The following is a 12,029-nucleotide window of genomic DNA, read 5'->3' on the forward strand; positions in this document are numbered from 1 at the left end:
TATGGTGTGTCTACTTCAACGCCAGGAGCATCCGGAATAAGGTGGGTGAACTTGCAGCATGGGTTGGTACCTGGGACTTCAATGTTGTGGCCATTTCGGAGACATGGGTAGAGCAGAGACAGGAATGGTTGTTGCCGAGTTTAGATGTTTCGGTAAGATCAGGAAGGAGGTAAAAGAGGGGGAGGTGTGGAATTGTTAGTCAAGGACGGTATTACGGAGGCAGAAAGGGTGTTTGATGTGCACTCGTCTACTGAGGTAAAATGGGCTGTGGTTAGAAACAGGAAAGGAGAGGTAACCCTGTTGGGAGTTTTCTATAGGCCTCCAAAAAGTTCCAGAGATATAGAGGAAAGGATTGCACAGATGATTCTGGATAGGAGCGAAAGTAACAGGGTAATTGTTATGGGGGGGTCTTTAACTTTCCAAATACTGACTGGAAATGCTATAGTTCAAGTAGTTTAGATGGGTCAGTTTTTGCCCAGTGTGTGCTGGAGGGTTTCCTGACACAGTATGTAGACAGGCCAACAACCTCGACCACTGCCCCACTGATACAGACAGGGGCATGTCCTCCACTCTGCTTCCTGAAGAAGGGCTTATGCCCGAAACGTCGATTCTCCTGCTCCTCGGATGCTGCCTGGCCTGCTGTGCTTTTCCAGACCAGATTGGATTTGGAACTGGGTAATGAAGCTGGCCAGGTGTTAGATTTGGAGGTAGGTGAGCACTTTGGTGATAGGAAGTGACAAATGAGGTGATTCACTTTGGAAGGAGCAACAGGAATACAAAGTACTGGACTAATGGCAAGATTCTTGGTAATGTAGATGAGCAGAGAGATCTCGGTGTCCAGGTACACAGATCCCTCAAGTTGCCACCCAGGTTGATAGGGTTGTTAAGAAGGCATACCATGTGTTAGCTTTTATTGGTAGAGGGATTGAGTCTCAGAGCTATGAGGTCACATTGCAGCTGTACAAAACTCTGGTGCGGCCGCACTTGGAGTATTGTGTACAGTTCTAGTCACAGTATAGGAAGATATGGAAGCTTTGGAAAGGGTGCAGAGGAGATTTACTGGGATGCTGCCTGGTATGGAGGGAAGGTCTTATGAGGAAAGGCTGAGGGACTTGAGGCTGTTTTCGTTAGAGAGAAGAAGGTTGAGAGGTGACTGAATAGAGGCATATAAAATTATTAGAGGGTTTGATAGGGTGGACAGGGAGAGCCTTTTTCCTCAGATGGTGATGGCTAGGGGTGATAGATGTAAGACAGATGTCAGAGGTAGTTTATTTACTCAGAGAGTAGTGGAGGCTGGAACGCACTACCTGCAACAGTAGTAGACTCGCCAACTTTAAGAACATGAAATGGTCATTGGATGGGCACATGGATGAGAATGGAATAGTGTAGGTTAGATGGGCTTCAGATTGGTTTCACAGTCAGCGCAACATTGAGGGCCGAAGGGCCTGTACTGCGCTGTAATGTTCTATGTTCTAAAGCACACCAACACCTCTACTTTCTCAGAAGGCGAAGGATATTTGGCATGTTCGCAATGACTCTGACCAATTATTATAGACGCACCTTAGAAAACATCCCATCAAGACTCATCACAGCTTGGAACGGCAACTGCTCTGTCCAAAAGCACAAGAAATGACAGAGAGTTGTGAACACAGCCCAGTCCATCTCTTAAAGCAGCCTTCCTTCCACTGACTCCATCTACATTTGCTACTACCTTGGGAAAGTAGCCAACTTAATCAAAGATCCCTCTCCCACCCTGGTAATTCTGTCTCCCACCAGATTCCATTGAGCAGAAGATTCGATAGTTTGAAAACCCGTGTAAATAGATTGAAGAACAGCATCTTATCTGCTGTTATCAGACTTCTGAACAGACCTCTTATATTACAGTTGATCTTTCTGCATCTTCTCTGTAGCTGTAACACTGTATTCTGTGGGGTGTTCTATTGCTCTGATGTACTAATGTAAGGGACGATTTGCCTGGATAGCACGCAAAACAAAACTTTTCACTGTATCCTGGTACATGTGACAATCATACATCAAATGCCAATCCAACAGTTCAATATAATTTCAAATATTAAACATGATTATCTGGTGAGCAAGATCCAGAACTCAATATTTAAGGATATTCATTATTTAGCAAAGAGAGGAAATGAGGAAAAGAAAGTAAGATAATGTTCCTAATAATGAGATAATTATATCAGTGTGAGAGGATCGTAGATCAAAAGATCAAGAGATCGAGTCAGTTTGGGTGGAATTAAGAAATAGTAAAGGGAAGCAGGGATTTGGTTATAGGACACCAAATAGATCATACAAATCAGGAAGTTAGAGATACTTGTGACACAGGTAATGTAGTGTACAAAATCCCATGCAAGGACTGCACAAAACACTACATAGGACAAACAGGAAGACAGCTAACGACCCGCATCCATGAACACCAACTAGCCACGAAACGACACGACCAGCTATCCTTAGTAGCCACACACTCAGATGACAAACAACATGAATTCGATTGGGACAACACCACTATTATAGGGCAGGCCAAACAGAGAACAGCCAGGGGATTCCTAGAGGCATGGCACTCCTCCACAAATTCTATCAACAGACACATCGACCTAGACCCTATATACCGGCCACTGCAGTGGACAGCAACTGACAACCGGAAGTAGCAGATTCAAACCACTATAAATGCCGGAGGAATCAGCACAGAAGCGCTTCACAGGAGGCTCCCAAGCGCTGAGGATGTCACCTGGACAGAGGATGGAACGTTTGCAACAAAAACTCCCAGCTCGGCGAACAGAACCACAACATCGAGCACCCAAGCTACAAATCTTCTCACAAACTTTGAATAGGTAACATACTGACAATGGGTGACTTCAATTTAAATATAGCCAGGGTCAAACAGATTCAAGAACAGTTTGTTCCCAGCTGTTATCAAACTTTTGGACAGATCTCTTAAATGTTAATGTTGGTCTCTCTCTCTCTCTCTCTCGCTCTCTCTCTCTGTACCTTCTCTGTGCTGTAACACTATCTTCTGCACTAATTCTGTTCCCTGGTGCTTTTTGCCTGGTTTACTCTGTCTGTATAGCTTGCAAAACAACACTTTTCACAGCCTCTCGGTATGCATGTCAACAATAAATCAAATACAAACTCAATCAACATTAATACAGTGTGGGATAAATTCCGAAAATGCATTAATAAGAGTTTCTCGAATAATGTGTTCAAGGACCAACCGGAGCTTGGGCTATTTTGGATTTGATGTCATAAAATGAGGAAAGGCCAATTCATAACTTGCTGTAAAGGAGCCTTTGGAAAATAGTGACCATAAAATATAGATATCAACTTGACAATTGAATGCAACAAGGAAGGGGACAGTTGTCTTGGGTGGATTGGGAGAATGTCATATAATAGCAACAGGCAATGGTTAGTATTTAAAATACATACCAGAAGGTCTACATTATACATGTGTGTGAGTGTATAACATATATAGCTGAAAATGTGTTGCTGGAAAAGCGCAGCAGGTCAGGCAGCATCCAAGGAGCAGGAGAATCGACGTTTCGGGCATGAGCCCTTCTTCAGGAATGAGGAGGGTGTGCCAAGCAGGCTAAGATAAAAGGTAGGGAGGAGGGACTTGGGGGAGGGGCATTGGAAATGCGATAGGTGGAAGGAGGTCAAGGTGAGGGTGATAGGCCGGAGTAGGGTGGGGGCGGAGAGGTCAGGAAGAAGATTGCAGGTTAGGAAGGTGGTGCTGAGTTCAAGGGATTTGACTGAGACAAGGTGGGGGGAGGGGAAATGAGGAAACTGGAGAAATCTGAGTTCATCCCTTGTGGTTGGAGGGTTCCCAGGCGGAAGATGAGGCGCTCTTCCTCCAGCCGTGTTGCTATGGTCTGGCGATGGAGGAGTCCAAGGACCTGCATGTCCTCGGTGGAGTGGGAGGGGGAGTTGAAGTGTTGAGCCACGGGGTGGTTGGGTTGGTAGGTCCGGGTGTCCCAGAGGTGTTCTCTGGAACGTTCCGCAAGTAGGCGGCCTGTCTCCCCAATATAGAGGAGGCCACATTGGGTGCAGCGGATGCAGTAAATGATGTGTGTGGAGGTGCAGGTGAATTTGTGGCGGATATGGAAGGATCCCTTGGGGCCTTGGAGGGAAGTGAGGGAGGAGGTGTGGGTGCAAGTTTTACATTTCCTGCAGTTGCAGGGGAAGGTGCCGGGAGTGGAGGTTGGGTTGGTGGGGGGTGTGGACCTGACGAGGGAGTCATGGAGGGAGTGGTCTTTGCGGAACGCTGATAGGGGAGGGGAGGGAAATATATCCCTGGTGGTGGGGTCCGTTTGGAGGTGGCGGAAATGACGGTGGATGATACGTTGTATACGGAGGTTGGTGGGGTGGTAGGCGAGGACCAGTGAGGTTCTATCTTGGTGGCGGTTGGAGGGGCGGGGCTCAAGGGCAGAGGAGCGGGAAGTGGAGGAGATGCTGTGGGGGGAATCTGCGGTCTTTGAAGAAGGAGGCCATCTGGGCTGTACGGTATTGGAACTGGTCCTCCTGGGAGCAGATGCGGCGGAGACGAAGGAATTGGGAATATGGGATGGCGTTTTTACAGGGGGCAGGGTGGGAGGAGGTGTAGTCCAGGTAGCTGTGGGAGTCAGTCGGTTTATAGTAAATGTCTGTGTTGATTCGGTCGCCCGAGATAGAAATGGAAAGGTCTAGGAAGGGGAGGGAGGAGTCTGAGACGGTCCAGGTAAATTTGAGGTCGGGGTGGAAGGTGTTAGTAAAGTTGATGAACTGTTCAACCTCCTTGTGGGAGCACGAGGCAGCGCCGATACAGTCATCGATGTAGCGGAGGAAAAGGTGGGGGGTGGTGCCAGTGTAGTTGCGGAAGATGGACTGTTCCACATATCCTACGAAGAGGCAGGCATAGCTGGGGCCCATACGGGTGCCCATGGCAACTCCTTTAGTTTGGAGGAAGTGGGAGGATTGAAAAGAGAAGTTATTCAGGGTGAGGACCAGTTCAGTCAGTCGAAGGAGGGTGTCAGTGGAAGGGTACTGGTTGGTGCGGCGGGAAAGGAAGAAGCGGAGGGCTTTGAGTCCTTCGTGATGGGGGATGGAGGTGTACAGGCAGACCATAGCAACACAACGGCTGGAGGAAGAGCGCCTCATCTTACTTTGCCCATATAACATATATATTCTGGATCAGTGGTGCTGGAAGAGCACAGCAGTTCAGGCAGCATCCGAGGAGCAGGAACATCGATGTTTCGGGCAAAAGCCCTTCATCACGAATAAAGGCAGAGAACCTGAAGCGTGGAGAGATAAGCTAGAGGAGGGTGGGGATGGGGAGAAAGTAGCATAGAGTACAATGGGTGAATGGGGGAGGGCATGAAGGTGATAGGTCAGGGAGGAGGGTGGAGTGGACAGGTGGGAAGGAAGATAGGCAGGTAGGACAAGTCCGGACAAGTCATGGGGACAGCGCTGAGCTGGAAGTTTGAAACTAGGATGAGGTGGGGGAAGGGGAAATGAGGAAACTGTTGAAGCCCACATTGATGCTCTGGGGTTGAAGTGTTCTGAGGTGGAAGATGAGGCGTTCTTCCTCCAGGCGTCTGGTGGTGAGGGAGCGGCGGTGAAGGAGGCCCAGGACCTCCATGTCCTCGGCAGAGTGGGAGGGGGAGTTGAAATGTTGGGCCACGGGGCGGTGTGGTTGATTGGTGCGGGTGTCTCGGAGATGTTCCCTAAAGCGCTCTGCTAGGAGGCGCCCGGTCTCCCCAATGTAGAGGAGACCGCATCGGGAGCAACGGATACAATAAATGATATTAGTGGATGTGCAGGTAAAACTTTGATGGATGTGGAAAGCTCCTTTAGGGCCTTGGAGAGAGGTGAGGGAGGAGGTGTGGGCGCAGGTTTTACAATTCCTGCGGTGGCAGGGGAAAGTGCGAGGATGGGAGGGTGGGTTGTAGGAGGGCGTGGATCTGACCAGGTAGTCATGGAGGGAACGGTCTTTGTGGAAGGCGGAAAGGGGTGGGGAGGGAAATATATCCCTGGTGGTGGGGTCCGTTTGGAGGTGGCGGAAATGTCGGCAGATGATTTGGTTTTTGCGAAGGTTGGTAGGGTGGAAGGTGAGCACCAGGGGCGTTCTGTCCTTGTTACGGTTGAGAATTCATAGAATTCCGTAGTACAGTACGGCCCCTCGATGTTGTGCCAGCCTTTTATCCTACTCTAAGATCAGACTAACTACAGACCTTTTATTTTACTATCATCCATGTGTCTATCCAAGAGTCACTTAAATGTCCCTAATGTATCTGAATCTATTCCCACTGCTGGCAGCGCATCCCACACACCCACCACTCTCTGTGTAATGAACCTCCCTCTGACATCTCCCCTAAACCTTCCTCCAATCACCTTAAAATGATGCTCCTCGTGATAGTCATTTCCATCCTGGGAAAAAGTCTCTGGCTATCCATTCTATCTATGCCTCTCAACATCCTGTACAGCTCTATCAAGTCACCTCTCATCCTTCATCACTCCAATAAGAAAAGCCCTAGCTCCTTCAACCTTTCTTCATCAGACACACCCTCCAGTCCAGGCATCTTCCTGGGAAATCCTCTCTGTGCATCTTTACTGTAAAGAACTGAACACAATATTCCAAGTGTGGTCTAGCCAGGACTCTATAGAGCTGCAGCATAACTTCGCGACTCCTAAACTCAATCCCCCCGCTCATGAAAGCCAACACACCATATGCCTTCTTAACAACCCTACCAACTTATGGGCAGCACGGTGGCACAGTGGCTAGCTCTATTGCCTCACAGCGCCACAGATCCAAGTTCAATTCCCATCTCAGACAACTGTCTGGGGAGTTTGACAATCTCTCTGGGCCTGTTTCCACACTGTCAGTAATCTTAAAAAAAACCTAGGGTGGCAGCTTTGAGGGATCTAAGGACATGGACCTCAAGATCCCTCTATTCTGCCAAAATTCCTGCCTTTAACCCTGTAATCTGCATTCAAATTTGATGTTTCAAAATGAGTCACTTGACACATTTCCAGGTTGAACTCCATCTGCCACTTCTCAGCCCAGCTCTGCATCCAGTTAATGTCCCGTTACAACCTACAACAGCCCTCCACACCATCCACAACTCCATCAACTTCATGTCATCAACACACTTACTAACCCACCCTTCCACTTCCTCATCCCAGTCATTTATAAAAATCACAAAGAGCAGAGGTCCCAGAATAGATCCCTGCTGAACACCACTCACAGGCTCCAGGCTGAATACTTTCCATCTATCACCGCCCTCTGTCTTCTGTGGGCCGGCCAATTCTGCATCCAGACAACCAAATTTCCCTGTATGCCATGCCTCGTTACTTTCTGAATGAGCCTGCTATGGGGAACCTTATCAAACACCTTGCTAAAATCTATATACACCACATCTACTGCTCTACCTTCAATGTGTTTTGTCACATCCTCAAAGAATTCAATAAGGTCTGTGAGGCATGACCTGCCCCTCACAAGCCATGCTGACTATCTCTAATCAAACTATGTTTTTTCTGCCTCTCAGAATCCTCTCCAATAATCGGCATCAATGTAAGACTGACTAGACTGTAATTCCCAGGGTTATCCCCATTCCCTTTCTTGAATAAGGGAGTAACATTCGCCACCCTTCAATCATCTGGCCGTACTCCAGTGGATAGTGAGGACGCAAAAATCATTGCCAAAGGTGTAGCAATCTCTTCACTTACTTCCTGTAAGAACCTTGGGTATATCCCATCTGGCCCAGTGGACTTACCTACCCTCATGTTTTTCAAAATTTCCAGCACATCCTCCTTCTTAACATCAAGCTGTTTGAGCATATCAGCCTGTTTCAGACTGTACTCACAAATGACCAAGATCTTTCTCATTAATGAATACTGAAGCAAAGTATTCATTAAGGACCTCCCCTACCTCCTCTGACTCCAGGCACAAGTCCCCTCCTCTATCCCTGATCGGTTCTACCCTCACTCTGGCTATGCTCTTGATCCTCACATAAATGTAGAATGCCTTGGGGTTTTCCTTAATCCTACCCACCAAGGCCTTTTCATGCCCCCTTTCAGCTCTCCTAAGTCCATTCTTCAGTTCCTTCTTGGCTACCTTGTAACCCTCTAGAGCCCCGACTGATACTTGCTTCCTCAACCTTAAGTCAGCTTCCTTCTTCCTCTTGACTAGATGTCCCACATCTCTTTTCACCCAAGATTCCTTCACTATACCATCCTTTCCTTGCCTCAGTGGGACAGATCTGCCCAGCACTCACAGCAAGGTCAGTTAACGTTTGCAATGGCCTATAAGTTTGCCAGAAAAAGTGATAAACATTAGGACTGGAACCAAGTTAGAAGACAGCAAAGAATAATTTTAAAATCTACTTTGAAAAGAGAACAGAGAATATATGACATAACTCTACCATCGGATTTACCAGCTCCTGGAGGAGCTATCCAGCTAGTCCCACTCTTCAGCCTTATCTCTGTAGCCCTCTACATTCACCCCTTTTGAATATATACACAGCTCAGTTTTGAAACCTCTTGTAGAATCCCCCTCTACCACTCTCCCCAGGAGCACGTTCCAAATCGCAACAACTCTCTGAGTAAAGACATTGCTCCTCATCTCACTTTCAGATCTCTTGCTGACAATCTTGAAATAATGACCCCCCTGCTTACTGACATACCGAATCATGGAAACCGACTATCCTTCGTTAACCTGTTGGTAAATGGTTGATCATGTTGAACACCTCAGTGAGGCCAGCTCTTAAATCTTTTCTGCTCCAAGCAGAATAAGCCCAATTTCTCTAATCTTTTCTTGTGTCTATAATTCCTCATTCCTGCCATCATTCCAGTAAGTCTACTTTGCATTCTGCTCAGGACTTTAACTTCCTTAAATAAGGTGCCTAGAATTGAGCTGAGTACTCCAAATGTGGTCTTGACTATCCCCACCCACTGCACTATCCCCACCCACAGCACTGTCCCCACCCACAGCACTGTCCCCACCCACAGCACTATCCCCACCCACACACGATCCCCATCCACAGCACTATCCCCACCCATAACACTTCGCCACCCACAGCACTATCCCCACCCACAGCACTATCCCCACCCACTGCACTATCCCCACCCACAGCACTATCCCCACCCACTGCACTATCCCCACCCATAACACTTCGCCACCCACAGCACTATCCCCACCCACACACGATCCCCATCCACAGCACTATCCCCACCCACAGCACTATCCCCACCCACTGCACTATCCCCACCCACAGCACTGCCCCCATCCACAGCACTGTCCCCACCCACAGCACTATCCCCACCACTGCACTATCCCCACCCACACACGATCCCCATCCACAGCACTATCCCCACCCACAGCACTATCCCCACCCACTGCACTATCCCCACCCACAGCACTGCCCCCATCCACAGCACTGTCCCCACCCACAGCACTATCCCCACCAGTGCACTATCCCCACCCACACACGATCCCCACCCACAGCACTATCCCCACCCACAGCACTATCCCCACCCACTACACTAACCCCACCCACAGCACTGTCCCCACCCACAGCACTATTCCCCACCCACTACACTAACCTCACCCACAGTACTATCCCCACCCACAGCACTATCCCCACCCACAGCACTGTCCCCACCCACAGCACTATCCCCACCCACTACACTAACCCCACCCACAGCACTAACCCCACCCACAGCACTATCCCCACCCACAACACTGTCCCCACCCACAGCACTATCCCCACCCACAGTACTAACCCCACCCACAGCACTATCCCCATCACAGCACTGCCCCCATCCACAGCACTGTCCCCACCCACAGCACTATCCCCACTCTCTGCACTATCCCCACCCACACATGATCCTCATCCACAGCACTATCCCCACCCACAACACTTCGCCACCCACAGCACTATCCCCACCCACAGCACTATCCCCACCCACTGCACTATCCCCACCCACAGCACTGCCCCCATCCACAGCACTGTCCCCACCCACAGCACTATCCCCACCAGTGCACTATCCCCACCCACACACGATCCCCACCCACAGCACTATCCCCACCCACAGCACTATCCCCACCCACTACACTAACCCCACCCACAGCACTGTCCCCACCCACAGCACTATTCCCCACCCACTACACTAACCCCACCCACAGTACTATCCCCACCCACAGCACTATCCCCACCCACAGCACTATCCCCACCCACCACACTATCCCCACCCACAGCACTGTCCCCACCCACAGCACTATCCCCACCCACTACACTAACCCCACCCACAGCACTAACCCCACCCACAGCACTATCCCCACCCACAACACTGTCCCCACCCACAGTACTATCCCCACCCACAACACTGTCCCCACCCACAGCACTATCCCCACCCACAGTACTAACCCCACCCACAGCACTATCCCCACCACAGCACTGCCCCCATCCACAGCACTATCCCCACCCACAGCACTATCCCCACTCTCTGCACTATCCCCACCCACACACGATCCCCACCCACAGCACTATCCCCACCCGCAGCACTATCCCCACCCACTGCACTATCCCCCCCCACAGCACTGCCCCCATCCACAGCACTGTCCCCACCCACAGCACTATCCTCACCCACAGCAGAGAGTGTGGGGGGAGGGGGAGGTTCACTCGAGGGGTTAGGGTCTGGGATGTACTGTCTGAGAGTGTGGGGGGAGGGGGAGGGTCACTCAAGGGGTTAGGGTGTGGGATGTACTGTCTGAGAGTGTGGGGGGAGGGGGAGGTTCACTCGAGGGGTTAGGGTTTGGGATGTACTGCCTGAGAGTGTGGGGGGAGGGGGAGAGGTTCACTTGAGGGGTTAGGGTCTGGGATGTACTGTCTGAGAGTGTGGGGGGAGGGGGAGGGTCACTCGAGGGGTTAGGGTCTGGGATGTACTGTCTGAGAGTGTGGGGGAGGGTGAGGGACACTCGAGGGGTTAGGGTCTGGGATGTACTGTCTGAGAGTGTGGGGGGAGGGGAAGGTTCACTCGAGGGGGTTAGGGTCTGGGATGTACTGTCTGAGAGTGTGGGGGGAGGGGGAGGTTCACTCGAGGGGGTTAGGGTCTGGGGTGTACTGTCTGAGAGTGTTGGGGGAGGGGGAGGTTCACTCGAGGGGTTAGGGTCTGGGATGTACTGTCTGAGAGTGTGGGGGGAGGGGGAGGTTCACTCGAGGGGTTAGGGTCTGGGATGTACTGTCTGAGAGTGTGGGGGGAGGGGGAGAGTCACTCGAGGGGTTAGGGTCTGGGATGTACTGTCTGAGAGTGTGGGGGAGGGTGAGGGACACTCGAGGGGTTAGGGTCTGGGATGTACTGTCTGAGAGTGTGGGGGGAGGGGAAGGTTCACTCGAGGGGGTTAGGGTCTGGGATGTACTGTCTGAGAGTGTGGGGGAGGGCGAGGGACACTCGAGGGGTTAGGGTCTGGGATGTACTGTCTGAGAGTGTGGGGGGAGGGAGGGTCACTCGAGGGGTTAGGGTCTGGGGTGTACTGTCTGAGAGTGTGGGGGGAGGGGGAGGTTCACTCGAGGGGGTTAGGGTCTGGGATGTACTGCCTGAGAGTGTGGGGGGAGGGGGCGGTTCACTCGAGGGGTTTGAAATGGAGTTAGATCTTGGTCTGAAAAGGAAAAAAAAAGCATATGGCATCATGGGGTGTAATCTGTGAGTGGAACAAGGAGTATTGTACCCTCCAGCACCTCCAGGAATGGGGGAGAATGGAGTCAGTCTGAGCTGCAGGCAAATTGTGATCTAATGCCCTTCATTAGATCGGGTCTGTACGATGGGGTGAGTTGGTGTCTGTGTTGCTGAGCCTTGGAATATGATAAGAATGGTTTGATGTTCATTGGGGCAGAGCGATGAATGAAATTGAGATGGGAATTGAGGAGAGGAACAGAAAGAGTAGACAGATATTGGACAGGGAGAAACAGAGGGGAATTTTAAACTGTCTGACTGCTATGTACATTGATGTGCAGTGAGTCTCTACACTAAAGGTGTTTAGACTT

This window comes from Hemiscyllium ocellatum, chromosome 2 (assembly GCF_020745735.1).
Source record: "Hemiscyllium ocellatum isolate sHemOce1 chromosome 2, sHemOce1.pat.X.cur, whole genome shotgun sequence".
In the NCBI taxonomy this organism is placed as follows: Eukaryota; Metazoa; Chordata; class Chondrichthyes; order Orectolobiformes; family Hemiscylliidae; genus Hemiscyllium; species Hemiscyllium ocellatum.